General features: G+C 43.8%; 1 non-coding gene across 1 annotated transcript; it reads left to right on the forward strand.

Annotated features, from left to right (window-relative positions):
- The first annotated feature begins 15,986 nt into the window (after positions 1–15,986).
- Positions 15,987–16,093, forward strand: LOC114671996 (U6 spliceosomal RNA). Its single transcript, XR_003722198.1, has one exon. It is a non-coding gene; the product is annotated as a U6 spliceosomal RNA (small nuclear RNA).
- Positions 16,094–17,404: the final 1,311 nt, after the last annotated feature.

Raw genomic sequence — 17,404 nt, forward strand, 5'->3', positions numbered from 1 at the left:
CCAGTCACTGGCTTTCTTTGCGGGTCAGTCACTGAGCCAATTTCCAAGTCCGTCACACCGGCTTTTTTTCAAATGAACCCGGAAAAGGCGGGGAGGTATCTGAAAAGCGATTGGTTCGTCTTAGAAAACGGTCAAACCCAGAGAGTCTGTACGGATCCTTTCCGTTCTGTGAGGACCGTGCCCCCTTGTATTTGACCTCTAAGCCTTGCGTAAATCAAGCGCCATAAGGGACCAACGAGCAGTCCAGCTATAGGTGTGGACGCCTGGTCCCACCCGGAATTGCAAGGGCTTGGCTACTGATTGGCTAAGAAAGTCCTCCTAGGCCCCTATTGGAGGAAATAAACGCCTCTCTTCGGCGTAGACGGGAAGGGATGGCTCAGACGAGGACAAGAAGTGGGCAGGGGACAGGCAGTTGTTTTGCTTCAGCCGCGGGTGGGGCGCACGCGGGAGTGGGAAACTGGGAAGGCCGGGCTCTGGGGAGGTATTGCGGGGAGGGGAAAGGCCCGGATGTTCCCTAACAATGAAATCATCGCCGACCTATCAGAGCCGCCGAGCTGGGATACCTGCCTGACCTGTCCCCCGGAGGGAGAAGAGTGGGCGGGAAATTGGGGTGTCGGAAGAGCCTGGAAAGCAACGTGAGAAAGTGGGACAGGTGTTCCCTTTAGGAGGATTGTGCTATTAGAGATTATTTTTACACTAGCCCTTGACATTTCCGTATTTTGTTTCACAGTCAACATTGGTTTTTAAAACTCCCGGCCTAGTCTCTTCACATGGACTCGTTCATTTCGCAGTTATTGAGCACCTGCTGTTTGCCAGGTACTGTATGTAGAGCTGGAGATGCAAAAATAAATTAGGCAATCACAGTACAAGATGATAGGTACTATAATTGAAAACATGCACAAGGGCTGGTGATGACATAAAGGGTCTTCCTTGTGGATAGGTTTACCAAGAAAGGCTTCACAAAGTCACAGGATGAGTCAAGAATGAATGATACGGGTTTGACAGGCCAATGGGGAAAGTGGACATGACTCCTCCAGGTATCAAATTAGACGATGCTGCCACGTTAATTCTCCAAACGAGAAACAGAAGTGTAATAGAGGTATTGTAATACCTTAGGATATATAATCTGAATGTCCTAAAAGAGAACTTAAACCTAATTCCTACTTCGGTGTAAATTGGTTTGGGCAGACAACTTAAGCTTAGACCCAACAGAGTGCTATTCAGGTTAGGGGCTGTCAATGTTTTACGGAAAAGGGCAAATTTAGTAATAGGACAATTGTCCAGGTCGTCGTAAGGACGGCAGAAACAAAGACTTAATTGCAATTCGGGTTTTTTTGTTTTGTTTTGTTTTTTTGAGCAAGCACATTTTACTTTTTAATGAGACAAATCTGAAAAGCAAACGCGTTCCAAAAAGCTTGTAATTCGGTAAGAAAGATTTTAAAAAACCAAAAAAAGTATCTTCTTTTCACCCCAGATCTTATTAACTGTGTTTTCCTCTTCGAGAACATGCATCGTCAATAACGTCATCGTGAAGCAGTGTGGATCATTTCTGCAATTAAGGCTATGGCCCGCTGGCTGGCTTGCACAGGTCAAATTAACAGAAAGCAATGCTTTTTAAGAGACGCCGCCTAGAAACTTCTCAGCAATCTGCTTGTGAAAACGACATCGGATCGGGAGTTGTTATGATGAATATTACATGCTCGGGCTATTAGCACCCCAATAACTGGTCTAAAGGCTTTTCCTTTTCCATCAGAGTAGTACTCGACATTTCCTTAAGTTCTGTTGTTGATATGAGCAGTTCCTTTCTAATGTCCTCATACAGACCTTTCAAGTCTCTCCAACCGAGTTTGAAAGGATCGGTGATCTGTATATTTCTCACTACTGTGTGTTTTACTGTCCAGGGTTGTGTCATAACACCGTGATATACTATATACATTTGGACAGGCAGATGTTAAATGCCTCACAAGACTGAAATAGGGTATCTGAGACAAAACAAATTCCTACCGCCTGTGAGCCGGCTCGCGGCCCCGGAGGCCCTGCAAGGCTCAAGGAACCAGGCCCGCATCGCCGGCCTCCAGGAGCAGCCGCTCGTCCACTGCCACCGGCGCTAGGCCATGGTCGGAGTCTGAAAGTCGCGGCAGGGCGGCGGCTCTGCCTCTGCAAGTCAGGTTTTTAAAACCTACTCATCAAGTTGGTGTTTCTTACAGCATAGTGACACATACTACACGACACATACTATGTTGTAGCCCACTTTCACTATGTCCTGTCAATAGGAGCTGTATTCACCATCATGGGGGGTTTTATTCATTGATTCCCCTTATTTTCAGGCTATACTCTAGACCAAAGCTCACTTTGCCATTATATTTGTAGGTGTAAATTTAACTTTCTTCCCACAACACTTTCTTGGCCTATCCAGAATACCCCGACGCTATTCTGATTATCCTGATGCCTATACTACATGAAATCTTCTATCATCTATAGGCTCCTTCATCTCCCTAGTAGTGGTAATATTAAAATCTATATAACCTGAGAAGCCTTTGCCTCAAAATGTAAAGTCTTATTAATTGAGCAGCCTTCTACTAACCTGGAGTGACTGCATGGTTGCCCTCTGCCCTACCACACATTTGAAGAACCAACCTATATTAAACTAGACGAAAAAGGAAGGAATCGAACCTCCTAAAACTGGTTTCAAGCCAACGCTATAACCTGTATAACTTTTTCAATGAGATATTAGAAAAATTATTTCATAGCTTTGTCAAAGCTAAGTCATAGGTTAAACCCTATATATCTTATATGGCTCACCCAGTTCAACTAGGTCTACAAGATGCCACATCCCCTATTATAGAGGAATTAATCGCTTTTCATGATCACACTTTTATAATTGTATCCCTAATCAGCTTTCTAGTCTTATATGTCCTATCCTCAACCCTCACAACAAAACTAACCAACACCAGTATTACAGACGCTCAAGAAATAGAAACCATTTGAACTGGTCTTGCTCGCGATCATTTTAGTCTTAATTGCTCTCCTATCCCTGCGCATCCTATATCTAACGGACGAGATCAACAACCCTTCTTTTACTATAAAATCAATTGGACGCAAATGATACTGAACCTACAAATCATCTGGGATTCTGGGATGGAGATTCCCAGGTCCACTCATGCCTACAAATCAGAGACTCTGGGGACAAGGGTCAGAAAGGTGAATTTTAAAATAGCTCCCTAGATGATTTTTTTTTTTTTTTTTTTTTTTTTTTTTTTTTTGAGACAGAGTCTCACTCTGATGTCCAGGGTGGAGTGCAGTGGTGCAATCTCGGTTCACTGCAACCTCCGCCTTCCAGTTTCAAGCGATTCTCCTGCCTCAGCCTCCCGAGTAGATGGGATTACAGGCGCCAACCACCACGCCTGGCTAATTTTTGTATTTTTAGTAGAGACAGGGTTTCACCATGTTGGCCAGGCTGGTCACGAACTCCTGACTTCAAGTGATCCGCCCGCCTCAGCCTTTCAAAGTGCTGGGATTACAGGCGTGAGCCACCGCGCCCAGCCTGCAGATGATTTTTATGTGAATCAGTGTTTGAGACCCTCTGGCACAGGATAATGGAGGCAGATGTAAAGTAAATTCATTTCCTCACTTTTGCATGTTGGGAGAACATATATATGTCTCACTTTTCCACTGTCCCCTTTATTATCAGCGTGAGATTATACAGTCAGCAGGAAGTATTACTGAAGTGACTTATAAAAAATTTTTTCTCCGGCTGGATGCGGTGGCTGAAGCCTGTAATCCCAGCACTTTGGGAGGCCGAGAAGGGCGGATCACGAGGTCAGGAGATCGAGACCATCCTGGCTAACACGGCGAAACCCCGTCTCTACTAAAAACACAAAAAATTAGCCGGGCGAGGTGGTGGCGCCTGTGGTCCCAGCTGCTCGGGAGGCTGAGGCAGGAGAATGGCGGGAACCCGGGAGGCGGAGCTTGCAGTGAGCTGAGATCTGGCCACTGCATTCCAGCCTGGGCGACAGAGCGAGACTCCGTCTCAAAAAAAAAAAAAAAAAAAATTTTTCTTAAATCACACTTCATTGCCTGACACCCCTTATGCAAGCAGAAGGGAGTCTGAGACCTCAGCTTCTAAAATGGGAACCATGCTAAGGATAAAAAAGTGAAGACACTTAGGGACCCTTGTCCTGTGAATACAAGCAACCACAGAAAGGCATGAGAACAGTTTCTTGGCTTGCTTGACTTCCTTCTCACTTTCCCTTGGTTGACCCAAAAACAAATACAAAGCTCAGCCATTTAGGTGGGCTGATAATTCCGTATCATTCACACTTTCAATCACTAAGATAAAAAAAAAAAAAAAAGTATGGAGACACCCCAAAACAGATACGAAAGTTAACTTTGTTGTATGCTTTATTTGCTTAAAACACCAAACCAGGCCAGGCGCGGTGGCTCAAGCCTGTAATCCCAGCACTTTGGGAGGCCGAGAAGGGCGGATCACGAGGTCAGGAGATAGAGACCATCCTGGCTGACACGGTGAAACCCCGTCTCTACTAAAAAATACAAAAAACTAGCTGGGCGAGGTGGCGGGCGCCTGTAGTCCCAGCTACTCAGGAGGCTGAGGCAGGAGAATGGCATGAACCCGGGAGGCAGAGCTTGCAGTGAGCCGAGATCTGGCCACTGCACTCCAGCCTGGGCGGCAGAGCGAGACTCCGTCTCAAAACAAACAAACAAACAAACAAACAAACAAACAAAAAAACACCAAACCATTAAAGAAAACCCAACAAGATTTACAACTTTGAAAACTGGTGTTGGCCGGGCGCCGTGGCTCACGCCTGTAATCCCAGCACTTTGAGAGGCCGAGGCGGGTGGATCACGAGGTCAAGACATCGAGACCATCCTGGCTAACACGGTGAAACTCCGTCTCTACTAAAAATACAAAAAATTAGCAGGGTGCGGTGGTGGGAGTCCTGTGGTCCCAGCTACTCGGGAGGCTGAGGCAGGAGAATGGCGTGAACCCAGGAGGTGGAGCTTGCAGTGAGCTGAGATGGCGCCACTGCACTCCAGCCTGGGTGACAGAGCAGGACTTCGTCTCAAAAAAAAAAGAAAACTGGTGTTTACCATCATAAACATAATGTGTCATAAACCCTGAGTACCATCATAATGTGCTCTGCTACTAACTAGCTGTGTGACTTGAGCTAGTAATGAAGCTCTCTGAGCCTTGGTTTGTTCTGCAAAATGGGAATCATAACATCTTTCTCCGGAGCCACATGAAGAGCTTTAGAATCTCTTATTAATGCTAATCTCTCCCCAATATATAGCTTTAAATAAAAACAATATTAAATGTAATGTAGAAAAAGTTGGGTGAGGAAATCACATGATCACCTTTAGCTGCAAGGGAGGCCAAAAAATTAGGGAACTGCGAGGTCACAAGTTGCTTAGGGCAGAGATTCCCAGTCTTTACCAAGCATCACAGTCTCTCTTGATGTCATTTACACTCACCACTCTTTTGAAATTATTATAATTATTATACTTATCACTAGATCTTGTTATTTCATGCATTAATAAAGAAGCATAGGCTGGGCATGGTGGCTCACACCTGTAATCCCAGTACTTTGGGAGGCTGAGGTGGGTATATCATGAGGTCAGGAGTTTGAGACAGCCTGGCCAACATAGTAAAACCCCATCTCTACTAAAAATACAAAAATTAGCCAGGTGTGGTGGCACGTGCCTCTAGTCCCAGCTGCTCAGGAGGCTGAGGCAGGAGAATCACCTAAACCTGGGAGGCGGAGGTTGCAGTGAGCCGAGACCATGCCATTGCACTCCAGCCTGGGTGACAGAGTGAGACTCCATCTCAAAAAAAAAAAAGCATATCACAAATGTACTTAATAGTTTGATAACTGTCTTTAATTATAATTGGTTTTCCTTTGTAATCTTAATGAGCTTTATGTGTTTTTAAATGTTATTCTGAGAAGAAATCTACAGGATTCACCAAAGGGACCCTTTGCTTAAAAAAAGGCATGGAGGAGGTAGTACCCCTGCTGTGGACCATAACCTCCAATTCAGCAAGGGCATCGTTTCTTTTGTTGTAAATCATACACAATAGATGCTTGATAAGTATTTCTTGAATTGCATTTGGAGGATCTCAAGTAGTTTGCTGGACATTTTTCCTTTTCTCAGTGCTAGGACCTCAAGCCTGAGCCTGTCCTCCAACCCTACTTCCTCCTTAGAGAGGAAGTTGATCAAGCTATCACCATCTTACATGCAATCCACACAGACTAGGAGGCCAAAACTGGCTTCCTCAGAACCAGAGCCTCCTTTGTGTTTTTTGTTTTTTGTTTTTTTGAGACGGAGTCCCGCTCTGTCGTCCAGGCTGGAGTACAGTGGCGCGATCTCGGCTCACTGCAAGCTCCGCCTCCCGGGTTTACGCCATTCTCCTGCCTCAGCCTCCCGAGTAGCTGGGACTGCAGGCGCCCGCCACCTTGCCCAGCTAGTTTCTCATATTTTTTAGTAAAGACGGGGTTTCACCGTGTTAGCCAGGATGGTCTCGATCTCCTGACCTCGTGATCCGCCCGTCTCGGCCTCCCAAAGTGCTGGGATTACAGGCTTGAGCCACCGTGCCCAGCCTCCTTTGTGTTTTAAAGTGAGTGTCATACACATGAGATGATTGAGATTATGATTATAACACAGTGGGTGGTATCAGGAAAACTATTCACATGGAGCCCAACTATAAATGCTGCAACACTACTAAATGTTTAAATATGCTTGGCTGTGGAAAACTCTAATAACAGCCATTTGTGTAAGCAGTTTAGCATTTATGCCCAAATTCATTTACATTATTCATTCACTTTGTTATGTTTTATTTTCTTTTAACAATAAACTATACTTTTCTGCCAACTCTTCATCTTTTGCTTTATCATAGCATTGCCATTTGCTCATGCAATATGGTGGTTTGCTCACGCTTCAAAAACCTAAAGGCAACATTGCGCTACTTTTCCCTTATGTTCCTTCCACATCTGCAGCAATTCTTCCTGTTTACTTGTCTGAAAGCTCTTTTTCTCCTGCTAGTGAAACTGGGCTCCAGTGCTGATCTTAAGAATCTCAGCAGATTCAGACTGGAGCAGACATCAAGGAGATGAACATAGGAGTAAAATCACAAATCAATTACTCAACAAGCATGCAGGGATATAGTTGTAGGAAACCTGCAAATGGAAAATTCTTGGTGAAAGAGTCATGCAAGACTTCAGTGCAATTAGTTTAAAAGGTTTCTTATTGGGCCAGCACTTTGGGAGGCCAAGGTGGGTGGATCACCTGAGGTCAGGAGTTTGAGACCAGCCTGGCCAACATAGTGAAACCCCATCTCTACTAAAAATACAAAAAATTAGCTGGGTGTGGTGGCAGGTGCCTATAATCCCAGCTATTCAGGAGGCTGAAGCAGGAGAATCACTTGAACCTAGGAGGTGGAGGTTGCAGTGAGCCGAGATCACACCACTGTGCTCCAGCCTTGGTGATAGAGCAAGACTCCGTCTCAAAAAAAAATAAAAAAACAAAAATAAAAAAGGTTTAGTATTAAGGCCCATATTTAATGTCCTTTACATAGAGGCCTAATTCTGGCAAGTAAACAGAGATCCTCGCAATTATAACTGGTCTGGAGGCGGGTATCTTATCAGGACCTGGGCACAGGAAGATTGGAGATCAGGGTTGAAAAGTTCAGGCTCTAGGCCGGGCGCGGTGGCTCAAGCCTGTAATCCCAGCACTTTGGGAGGCCGAGGCGGGCGGATCACGAGGTCAGGAGATCGAGACCATCCTGGCTAACACGGTGAAACCCCGTCTCTACTAAAAATACAAAAAGAAATTAGCCGGGCGTGGTGGCAGGCGCCTGTAGTCCCAGCTACTCCGGAGGCTGAGGCAGGAGAATGGCGTGAACCCGGGAGGCGGAGCTTGCAGTGAGCCGAGATCGCGCCACTGCACTCCAGTCTGGGTGACAGAGCGAGACTCCGTCTCAAAAAAAAAAAAAAAAAAAAAAAAAAAAAAAAAAAAAAAGAAAAGTTCAGGCTCTGAGGCCAGTTAGAGATGGTTACAGGAGAGGATGCAAGAGACTCCCAGCTGAGTTACCAGAACCAACCAGCAGTAAAAACGGCTAGAAAATGAGCCAGTAAGAGGGCACACTAGGGCTTCTTATCTTCCCCTGCCTGGGACCAGAACTTCTCCCAAAATATGGGGGTAGATACAAACCTTATACAAGGGTTAAATTACAAGTCTACTGGGAGGTTAGGAACCAAGGACAGGGGGCTCCTTCATATTGAGAGAGAGTTTGCAAAGTCTCTGGGATTGAATTTGTTTTTTTCAAACCGTTTTATTCCAAATTTCAGACACACACAAAACTAGAGACAGTAGTGTTATATAATATGCCCTGTGTACTGATCACATAGCTTAAACAATTATGAACATTTTGTTTTATTGCTTCAACCATCCCTCCCACCAATGTTTTTAAGGTTCAGTTTTTAGCCTGCTGATTTTGATATCATCTTCCTTGGAAATTTGTCCCATTCTCATGACTTCAACTACTGCCTCAATGCATCTGAGCCCCAAATGTGGAGCACCAGCTCCATCCTCTTGATGTGTCCTCAGCTACCTACTGGATTTGTCCATTTCAACATCCCATGGCATTTCTCTCCTGTTGGTTGCCTTCCTGGCAGCCTCCCAACTCGATCTTATATTCTGCTATAGAGCCTCACTTAACTGAGGTATGCTTTGGGGGAGACTGAGTTTCTCCCCAGCCCCAGAGATTAATCTTAATCTGTTTAAGCTATCTATGATAATATCATTCCCCCTTTTGGATGATTGGTTTAGGAATGTGCAAGTGAGACAAGTCAGGCTAATGACACTTGATAGGAAATATGCTGGAAGTGGAGGATCCTGAATAGTTCCTCATAGTCCTCATAAGAATGAGGACTATGAGAAAAGATACCCACTCTTCCTTTCTTGGACCCAGATTCCTGCAGTGTATCTCAGTTAAGCCACTCACTACCTAGTGACTCCGGGCAAATTATTTAATATCCTTGTACCTCAGTTTCCTCATCTGTAAAATGGGATAATAGAACCAACTCATAGGGTTGCTATAAGGACCAAAATAATTAATATATATAAAGTACTTAGAGCAGTCTTTTGCTTATCAAAAGTACTATGCAAATTTTAGTTATATTATTATTATTTTGTAAGGATGTGATACCTGGAGCTATGACAGTCATCTTGTGACCATGAAGGGACCAAACTAGAGGACAAAGAGCAAGTCACTATGCATGAAAGAATGAAAATGTAGAAAGGACCTTAACCATTGATGATATTGTCAAGCTATTGGATTAAACAACCTTGGAACCACTCTACTCTTGAATTTCTCATTAAGTGTGATAATTTTCTTTATTACATGTGCCTCTTTTGGTTGAATTTTCTTTTCTTTTCTTTTTTTTTTTTTTTTTTGAAACAGGGTCTCCCTGTGTTGCCCAGGCTGGAGTGCAGTAGCACGATCTCCAATCACTGCAACCTCCGCCTCCTGGGTTCAAGCAATTCTCCTGCCTCAGCCTCCCAAGTAGCTGGGACCATGCCTAGCTAATTTTTGTATTATCAGTAGAGATGAGTTTCACCATGTTGGCCAGGCTGGTCTTGAACTCCTGACCTCAAGTGATCAGCCTACCTCAGCCTCCCAAAGTGCTGGGATTACAGGTGTGAGCCACTTGCCTGGTGTTTTTGGTTGAATTTTCTGTTACTTTCAACCGAAAGCATCCTGATTGATATACCCCAAACCAAATTTTTTCTTCCCAAAGCTCACTCGAGTTTATTACCTCTGTCAAGACATAACAGTTTCCCCATTCAGTCTCCTATATAATTCCCCATATCTAGCCAGTTTTGTCAATGTTTCCTTCCAACTTTTTCATTCTCTCCACTAACACAATTACTGTTAGTGGCAAAACCAAAAAGTCCAGCTAGGCTGGGTGCGGTGGCTCACGCCTGTAATCCCAGCATTTTGGGAGGCCAAGGTGGGCAGATCATGAGGTCAAGAGATCAAGACCATCCTGGCCAACATGCTGAAACCCCATCCTTACTAAAAATACAAAAATTAGCTGGGCGTGGTGGCAAATGCCTGTAGTCCCAGCTACTCAGGAGGCTGAGGCAGGAGAATCACTTGAATCCGGGAGGCGGAGGTTGCAGTGAGCTGAGATCATACCACTGCACTCCAGCCTGGCGAGAGTGAGACTCTGTGTCCAAAAAAAAAAAAAAAAAAAAAAAAATTTGTCCGCCTTATGCCCTGAAATAGCCCTCATTATCTTTGAAGTGGAAAGATAAAATAAGACATTAAAGATTAAAAGAATAGGCCGGGCGCGGTGGCTCATGCCTGTGATCCCAGCACTTTGGGAGGCTGAGACGGGCGGATCACGAGGTCAGGAGATCGAGACCATCCTGACTAACACGGTGAAACCCCGTCTCTACTAAAAATACAAAAATTAGCCGGGCGCGGTGGCGGGCGCCTGTAGTCCCAGCCACACAGGAGGCTGAGGCAGGAGAATGGCGTGAACCCGGGAGGTGGAGCTTGCAGTGAGTGGAGATTGCGCCACCGCACTCCAGCCTGGGTGACAGAGCAAGACTCCGTCTCAAAAAAAAAAAAAAAAAAAAAAAAAAGATTAAAAGAATACTTGTTGGCCAGGTGCAGTGACTCACGCCTATAATCCCAGCACTTTGGGAGTCCAAGGTGGGTGGATCACCTGAGGTCAGGAGTTCAAGACCAGCCCGGCCAACATGGTGAAACCCCATCTTTACTAAAAAATACAAAACTTAGCCAGGGATGGTAGCAGGCACCTGTAATCCCCGCTACTGGGGAGGCTGAAGCAGGAGAATCGCTTGAACCTGGGAGGTTGAGGTTGCAGTGAGCTGAGATTGTGCCATTGCACCCCAGCCTGGGCGACAAGAGTGAAACTCCATCTCAAAAAAAAAAAAGAAAAAGAATAATTCTTTTCAGGCTGGGCATAGTGGCTCATGCCTGTAATCCTAGTCCTTTGGGAGGCCAAGGATGGGGGATCATTTGAGGCCAGGAGTTCGAGACCAGCAGCCTGGGCCACACATAACAAGACCCAGTCTCTACAAAATATTTAAAAATTAGTCAACTATGATGATGTGCACCTGTGGTCACAGCCACTCTGGAGACTAAGGCAGCAGGATTGCTTGAGTCTGGTTACAGTGAGCTATGATTGCACCACTGCACTCTAGTCTAAATCACAAAGCGTAATCCTGATTCAAAAAAAAAAAAAAAATTCTGGCCAGGCATGGTGGCTCATGTCTATAATCCCAGCACTTAGGGAGGCCAAGGCAGGAGGATCACCTCAGGTCAGGGGTTTGAAACCAGTCTGGCCAACGTGGCAAAACCCCATCTCCACTAAAACTACAAAAAAGTAGCTGGGCATGGTGGTGCGCACCTGTAATCCCAGCTACTCATGAGGCCAAGGCATGAGAATCACTTGAACCTGGGAGGCGGAGGTTGCAGTGAGCCGATATCGCCCCACTACACTCCAGCCTGGGCAACAGAACAAGAGTCTGTCTCAAAAAACAAACAAACAAAAAACCCAATAAACTGAGTATAATTTTCAAACTCTATCATAGTTGTCTCTACCCACAAAGGACAACTATTTTGGTGATTTTGTCAATACCAAATTCATACAATTTATAGCAAATGACCAAATAAAGGTCATTGTTCATAATTGTATAGGTCAATTCTATAATTATAATAATTTCATAAGTCATAAAAGAATATGTATATTTTTGTTACTTTCTCCTGGTCATATTTCTTTGTGTGCTTTAGAAGATTATATACAAGGCCGGGCGTGGTGGCTCAAGCCTGTAATCCCAGCACTTTGGGAGGCCGAGACGGGCAGATCACGAGGTCAGGAGATCGAGACCATCCTGGCTAACACGGTGAAACCCCGTCTCTACTAAAAAATACAAAAAAAAAAAAAAATTGCCGGGCGAGGTGGCAGGCGCCTGTAGTCCCGGCTACTCGGGAGGCTGAGGCAGGAGAATGGCGTAAACCCGGGAGACAGAGCTTGCAGTGAGCTGAGATCTGGCCACTGCATTCCAGCCTGGGCGACAGAGCGAGACTCCATCTCAGAAAAAAAAAAAAAAGAAAATTATACACAACCACTGAAACAATTTTTTTTTTTTACAATAACTTTGCAGTGTTACTTTTATTTACTTACTGTGGGGTGATTATATTATAAAGTTAAGCACTTTTGTGAATTTCAGTTACTACATGAATATGCACGTTTGTTCATATTTGGGCAACTGTATTATGGTTTGTTTGCTATTAATCACCATCATTCAGGACAATATAGAATAACCAACATAAGGTATTAGACATGATTGCTAATGTTTATTGCAAAATACTTTCTCAATGGGGACAAATAGCTGAATGGCCCCAGGAAACCTAATCTCTGTATATCAAGCAGAAGTGAGTGAAAGTATATTGGATAGAAAATGCTATAAGATTATAGAGAAGAACAACTTCAATTAAAGCAATGTGTCCCATAATTTCCCAGCACTTCAACAGAACTCAACACCAACTGGAAGCTAGTAATCAGACATAAGAGAAATATTTTAAAGCACATTTTCTACCAATTAACAACCTGAACCACCTTCTTCAATCCTGCTGGTTTGCTCACTATAGTCCCCTCTCTCCCTCCTCTATCATCTTTGCTGATCACAACAGATTACAGGATCTCCTCTCTATTTCCTGAGCTACAGTAGTAATGTTTTTATGCTGTGCAATTTTATACTTAATTATATACTGTTTTTTTTTTTTTTTTTTTTTTTTTTGAGACAGAGTCTTGCTCTGTCGCCCAGGCTGGAGTGCAGTGGCCAGATCTCAGCTCGCTGCAAGCTCCACCTCCCGGGTTCACTCCATTCTCCTGCCTCAGCCTCCCGAGTAGCTGGGACCACAGGCGCCGCCACCTCACCCGGCTAATTTTTTGTGTTTTTAGTAGAGACGGGGTTTCGCCGTGTTAGCCAGGATGGTCTCGATCTCCTGACCTTGTGATCCGCCCGTCTCGGCCTCCCAAAGTGCTGGGATTACAGGCTTGAGCCACCGCACCCGGCCAATTATATACTGTTTTGTGCTAGTCTCTAATTGTATTAGGTATGTTACGTAGTCTCTTCTCAACTAGACTGTAGTCTCAGAGGCTAGGACCATGTATCATATTTCGGCTATGGCTTTTTATGCTAAACATGGTAGGTACCCATTCATATCTTTTGATTATTTATAGGAAAATCCAGAAAGAGCAATTGCTTTTGTACAACTATGGCTAGAGCTCAAAGCAAATGACTTCATTTCTGTGTGGGGTAGAAAGGACTCTCACTAGGCTGGGCACGGTGGCTCATGCCTGTAATCCCAGCACTTTGGGAGGCGAAGGCAGGTGGATTGCCTGAGGTCAGGAGTTCAAGACCTGTCTGGCCAACATGGTGAACCCCCGTCTCTGCTAAAAATACAAAAAAATTAGCCGAACATGGTGGCATGCACCTGTAATCCCAGCTACTCCAGAGGCTGAGGCAGAGGAATTGCTTGAACCAGAGAGGTGGAGGTTGCAGTGAGCCGAGATAGCATCACTGTACACCAGCCCGGGTGATAGAGCGAGACTCCATCTAAAAAATAAAGAAAGGACTCTCACTAGGCATTGATGTTTTCAAATTCATTCAGATCCTCTGGTTACAGTGAGCGTAAATCTACTTAAGTTGGTTTAGCTATATAGGCATCTATAATAAGCAGACAGGAGGATTTCATAGAACCCAACTACAGGTTAGTGATTAAGACTGCATGGCTCTGCAGCTGGGAACTGGGAGGTCAGAAACCAGTCTCTTTTTCTAAAAGCTGACATAGTCTCTCTTCTCTCCATTTCTCTGTCCAGCTGCTTCTGCCTCACGCATAGATGGAGGCTGGTTTCTCTCCTCTGTATGTGTATCAGCATGGCTACTCCAGCATCCACTTTCTACCATACCCAAGACCCATGGGTAACTGACTCAGCCTTCACATCCCATTTCCAAATTTCTGGCAGACAAAATATAATTGGCCTATAATGGGTTACATATTAATCCCTGGCCCAATCAGCTGTCACCTGGATAGCAAGGCCTATGCCATCTGATAGGCTTTAAGAGTTGTGGAAACAACCCTCAAAGTACAGAAAAGACACAGAAGGCAGGCAACTTGATCGATGCAACTACTACAGTTAAAATCTGGAGAAAAAACTTTTGTGGGTATATTTCCAGATCATAACCCGCTTCCTCTGAGAATTGTACCCACTGCCCAGTGGGATGGGTCTGCAACAGACACATTGGTACTAAATGACACTGTAGGTCTGGTCATTTGACCAGACCACAGTGGTCACTCTTCCTAAGTCAGGCCAAACTGGTTTTTTTTTTCTCCTGAGAAATTTGATTTGAGACCAAGAAAATGTCCATCAGGCTAAGCTGGTCTTTTGAGAGGAAATGCTGTCAACTCAGAGAGCTTTCAGGCCACCTTTCCCCATTCTGTGCCCAGGGAAGGAGAGAGAGCCAGTTAGTTATGAGAGAAGAATAAAGCAGAGACTTAAAGGAGCAGGGCTGAGAGAAAGGAGCCAGCTCTGCCTGGATTCTTCAAGGCTGAGAGTTTCTGATTCCAGAAGCTCAACTACTTTACACCCTTGAGTTTTGTGAGACATCTCCATATTCTTTTTTGCTTAAATTAGCTTGAGTTGGTTTCCGTTATTTGCAACCAAAATAGTTGTAACTGAAACATCCAGATTAAAAGTAAGAAAAAGGCTTCCTGCACTTGTCCATTGAGACAAGTCAGTTGTATCGCAATGCCACTATTTCACGGCCATGAAAAGCTTCTAAATTTATCTGTAGACTCACGTATCTGCATGGCTATACAGTACATCCGTTGGTGACTCATGAGGATTAAATAGTATGAGAGGCCTTTGTTACCTGATTCTTAGATGGGTGTTAGATTAGTTCTTTTCTTTTTAAAAATGCAGCTGTGAGGGCTGAGTGTGGTGGCTCGTGCCTGTAATCCCGGCCCTTTGGAAAGCCAATGCGACAGGATAGCTTGAGCCCAGAAGTTCGAGACCAGCCTAGGCAAGATTGGGAGACCCTATCTCTAAAAAAATAAAAAATTAGTCAGATATGGTGGTGCACACTTACAGTCCCAGCTACTCGGAAGGCTGAGGTGGGAGGATCACTTAAGCTCAGGAGGTGGAAGTTGCAGTAAGCCGTGATAGTGCCACTGCACTCCAGCCTAGGTGACACAGAGAGATTCTGTCTCAAAAAAAAAAAAAAAAAGACTGTGCTTGGGATAGATGATTTCTTGAGAGAACAAATTGTGAAGGAAAAATGGCCTTGAATTTTTTGTCATTTAATGTATGTATTATCATATGTGATGTTTGTTATAGGTTTTTTTTGGCATGCCTACTCATAAACAAATATTTTAGTTTTCAAAGCGCATTTGTACACATTCTCTCATTTGACCTTCACAATAGTCCTCTAACAAAGTATTGTGATATCATTCCTATTTCATAAGTGAAGAAAACTGAGGCTCAGCGACGTCAACTATGATCAAGTGATCAGTGACACTGATCAAGTTTAATGTCATTAATCTAGCAAGGATACAACACAGAATCAAAACCAGTGTTGTTTCTGTACTCATATTTCATCTTTGTCTTCTTATAGCAGTGGTTCTGGTTTTTGTTTTCCCTTTAAAAACTGTTTTTTTCTATTGAAGTATAAAATGGATACCAAAAAGTGCACAAATCATAAGTGTATAAAGCTCAATGAATTATCACAAAGTGTATATACCATGTAACCACTAACAAGGCATGAAATTGGACATGACCGGCACCCCAGAACTCCCCTTCTGCCCCCTCCCAATAACTATTCTCTCCTTCTTCCCCAAAGGAAATCACCTTCTTGATTTTTAATACCATAGATTTGCCTGTTTACAAACTTTATATAAACGGAATCATGCATACAGAGAAGAGTAGCATGGTCCCTGTGCAAGGATGACATGCACATTTATGAAACATTCATTAAAAAGATAAAAAATAAATATATTTAAAAATGGAATAATGCATTATGGATACTTTGTGTTCAACTTCTTTTATTCATGTGAGATTTGCTTGCATTTAAGTGGGTAACAGTACATTAATTTCTATTCCATCCATCTATAAATACTTGGACTGTTTCCAGTTTGGGGCTATAATGAATGATACTGCTATGATCATTCATGAATATGTCTTTTAGTACACCACATATATGCCCTATTAAGTAAATACCTAGGAATGAAATTGCTAAGTCAAAAGTTCAGACTTAATAGCTACTCCTGACAGTTTTCCAATGTGGTTGGATGAATTTATACTTCCACTCCACTGATATAGAAAAATTTCAGCTGCTCCATATTCTCATCAACACTTGGTGTTTTCTGCTTTTAACTTTAGCCATCCTAATGAGTGCATAATGGTATATCTCAATATAATTTAAGTTTGCTTTTCCCTGATTTCTCATGAGTTTGAGCACATTTTTATGTTCATTGGTCATTTGACTATTCTCTTTTGTGAAGAACCTGTTCAAGATTTTGCCCATTTTTCTATTGGTTTGTAGGAATTCTTTATGTATTCTGAACATAAGCTCTTTGTAATATGCATTGTAAATATCTTCTCCTCCTCTGTGGTTTGCATTTTTAGCTTTGAATTTTTGACTTCAAAGAAATGGAAACATCTTATTTGCATTTTTCTACTTCTTTTAAAAACATAATGATTTTGATTATTTGGGATAAAATCCAATGGAACCATATGCTCAAATGGCATTTCTCTCTCTGTTTTAGTCAGGCCTCAAAAGCTGAGACCAATCCATTGGGGACTAGTACTCCCACAGTCACTCTGGACCTGTTAAGATCATAAACACATTTATGGCTTTCATGAACCCATCATTGACCTTGAAAGTATGAGGTTGAGGTAGAAAGAGCAAGAGTGAGGATTTCTTTAGAAAGTGCTTTCTCGGCCGGGCGCGGTGGCTCAAGCCTGTAATCCCAGCACTTTGGGAGGCCGAGATGAGCGGATCACGAGGTCAGGAGATCGAGACCATCCTGGCTAACACGTTGAAACCCCGTCTCTACTAAAAAAAATACAAAAAAACTAGCCGGGCGACGTGGCGGGCGCCTGTAGTCCCAGCTACTCGGGAGGCTGAGGCGTAAACCCGGGAGGTGGAGCTTGCAGTGAGCTGAGATCCGGCCACTGCACTCCAGCCCGGGCCACAGAGCCAGACGCCGTCTCAGAAAGTGCTTTCTCCTCCCCTGACTTTCACATGTGGTCAGGGAGAAAGGTGCCTCCTCTCCTCACCTCAAGCCAAA

The sequence above is a fragment of the Macaca mulatta genome, chromosome 13 (genome assembly GCF_049350105.2).
Source record: "Macaca mulatta isolate MMU2019108-1 chromosome 13, T2T-MMU8v2.0, whole genome shotgun sequence".
NCBI lineage: Eukaryota > Metazoa > Chordata > Mammalia > Primates > Cercopithecidae > Macaca > Macaca mulatta.